Source organism: Cervus elaphus, chromosome 19 (genome assembly GCF_910594005.1).
Source record: "Cervus elaphus chromosome 19, mCerEla1.1, whole genome shotgun sequence".
Lineage (NCBI taxonomy): Eukaryota > Metazoa > Chordata > Mammalia > Artiodactyla > Cervidae > Cervus > Cervus elaphus.
In genome coordinates this window covers 12,714,924-12,718,329 of record NC_057833.1, presented here as the reverse complement: position 1 = coordinate 12,718,329, position 3,406 = coordinate 12,714,924, and positions in this window count along the sequence as shown.

Here is a 3,406-nt window from a genome sequence, read left to right as displayed (position 1 = left end):
ATCTTAATTCCCAACATATGTATCTTCCAAAAGCGCCCATCTGCCTTCAGGCTTAAGATCAAAATGCTGAACATGCAACAACAGTCCTTCAGCAATCTTGTCTCCTATCAAAGCTTCCAACCTGGACTTCCCTGGTGATTCAGGGGTTGGGACTTCACCTTCCAATGCAGGGGGTGTGAATTCAATCCCTGCTTGGGGAGGTAAGATCTCACATGCCTTTGGGCCAAAAAGCCAAAATAGGTAAAACAGATGCAATGTTGTAACAAATTCAATAAAGACTTTAAAAGTGGTCCACATTAAAAAAAAAAAATCTAAAAAAAAAGTTCCAACCTGAACCCTACACTAGCCTCCTTCACTTCATCTTCATCAACCAGCAGGTTCCAAGATTACCTCTAGAAACTCTTGTCCTCCCCATTCATACCTCACTCCTCCACTGCCTCGGCAAGTCATCTGATTCATCCTTTGTCATGCAGCTCAAAGAGCATCTTTCTCTGGGAATCTCAGTATTCTAGCGTCCCTAACCCCCACTAGTCACTGCTCTATGACAGTGCCCTTTGCACCATATCACTATCTCAGAATCACTGATCTTTTGTCTGTTTCCCTCACTTATCAGTGTGTGGAAGATGGTCCACGATTTTCACATTTCTGAATCACCACCTCTAGTAAAGAGCCTTAGGTTCAGTGCTCCCAGAAATGAATGATGATACAGAAGTCTGTGCATATCATCAAGCATCATCTATTGTTACAGTATTATGCTTGGTTTTCCTCACTACTATATTTCTTTGCATCATAAGATGCTGTCAAAGACACATCCCAACTTCAGAGATGTTAAGAGGTGAAATACTACAGTCTACAGGATACAGCATATTAATTTAAGTAACATGATTATAAAAACTTTTTAGTCATCAGACTAAAAAGACATTAAAAAAAAATCCAAGTGCTGGAAAATAACCCAAAACTTTCAAAAATAATTCTTTAAGTGAAGAGAACACACGTATGTTATCTTAAAATGTTACAACATTTTTCCTTTGAAATGTTCATTAAATAACTGTTTGTTCTGTATTCTGATTGTGGTTCAGTTCAGTTCAGCTCAGTTCAGTCGCTCAGTCGTGTCCGACTCTTTGCAGCCCCATGAATCCCAGCACACCAGGCCTCCCTGTCCATCACCAACTCCCGGAGTTTACTCAAACTCATGTCCATTGAGTCAGTGATGCCATCCAGCCATCTCATCCTCTGTCGTCCCCTTCTCCTCCTGCCCCCAATCCCTCCCAGCATCAGGGTCTTTTCCAATGAGTCAACTCTTCGCATGAGGTGGCCAAAGTACTGGAATTTCAGCTTCAACATCAGTCCTTCCAATGAACACTCAGGACTGATCTCCTTTAGGATGGATTGGTTGGATCTCCTTGCAGTCCAAGGGACTCTCAGGAGTCTTCTCCTAACACTGCAGTTCAAAAGCATCAGTTTTTCAGTGCTCAGCTTTCTTCACAGTCCAACTCTCACATCCATATTTGACCACTGGAAAAACCATAGCCTTGACTAGACGGGCCTTCGTTGGCAAGTCTGATTGTGGTAGCCAAACACAAATCTGCATCCATTAAAATTCATAGAACCATTAAATTCATGTAATCCATTAAAATTCATAGAAAATAAAATTAAAGTCATGGGAAACATTTTAAAATCTCCATTAAACATGGCCCATTCCTTGCCTCTCTTCTCCCCCAAGCCTGGATTGCACCTCCACAACCCCATCAGAACCCAAAGAGGACACTTACTTCTCTGACACTCTCACTCCATCCCCTGAGTGATGACTCTGAACTTGGAGATGGCCCGTGTCCGGGCCCACCTCCCCACACCTCCACATCTCAGGCCAGGCTTCCTGCCATTCACATAAGCCCTGCTCCCCTTGCAGCCGATTCCCTCACCCCTGCTCTCCCAGCCCTGTTGCTGCCAGTCCAGTGACCTTGAACTGGTACCTTGGGTATCTTTTCTCTCTCACCCTCCTCCCACTTCACTCCCTCAACTCTTGTCCACCGTACCCCACAAAGTCTGGGCTCTACTGGGGTGCAGAAGGGGGAGAGGAATTCTCCTTTCATCCTGATTATTTACTTACTATTTAAATATTAATATTTACTCAGAGCAGATAGGGTCTGCTCTGAATGGTTAAAAACTGCCTGGACATGGTAAGACACAGAACCTGGAAATAATCGGATTTTCCTTGGGAAACTGAACCAGACTCTGCAAAGAAGGCAAGTCTGCTGCGGTCCAGGGCACGTGTGGTCCGGCACCCACCTTACACTTCCTCTGTGCCTCAGCTGCAGTGAGCGGCTTACGTTTTTTGTTTTTTTTTTTAATTGGTCACGTTCCATCCCTTCTCAGGGGCTCCATCCATGCTGCTCCCTTTTCTTAAGACTATTTTATCCAAGATTCTCTACAACCTGGTTTCATAGAATTTACAACAGAAACTTGAGCCCCAATGCAGCTTTTCCCAACTGGTGAGGCCATGGACTAGAATAGTCACGTGGCAGTCAAAGCCTAAAGAAATAGCAACTGAGTAATGATACAATAAACCAGAAAAACGGATGTACTGAAAAAATAAACTTTCCCTGAGTAATACACTTTCAAGCTGTTCTAGGACTTTTAAACTTATGATGTTATGCCATGTACGTCAAACAATATAACCAGCTAAATATGTTAAATGGTGTCTAAAATATCTGCATGTCCAGAGAATGCAATACACAAAAATTCCTTGACTTTTATATATAATATGACAAGACCAGTGTTAATCGCTCAGTTGTGTCTGACTCTTTGCAACTCCTCCGGACTGTGTATCCCACCAGACTCCTCTGTCCCTGGGACTGCCCAGGTAAGTATACTGGAAGAGACTGCCATCTCCTTCTCCAGGGATTCTTCCTGACCCCAGGATCGAACCTGTGTCTCCTGCATCGCAGGCAGATTCTTAACTGTCTGACCCCCAGGGAAGCTAAAGAGTGTTTCAGTTTACCAGAAAAATTTCATATCCATATTTTATTTAATGCAAAAGACATAAATGTTATGTAAGGTCCTACTCTGGAGGAAAAACTACTCCCATAATCTTTTGACGGTAACTAGGCAAATTTTCCATATTCCAACTTAGATTTTCTTTTTATAGAAATAATTTTCCCCATAAATAAGAGTTACAATCAGTGTTTTAATGCTTTTTAAGTCAAAATTTAAAGACATCAAGAATTTCTTTTGCAGCGCTTTTATTTATCTGTGTAGATTTACACAGTTAAAGTTACAGTTACATAACTTTTAGTAATTAACTGGACTATAGGAAGAATCATACTTTACCATAATTTACAGTTACATAACTTTTAGTAATTAACTGGACTATAGGAAGAATCATACAGAAAGTTTGCACCACAAA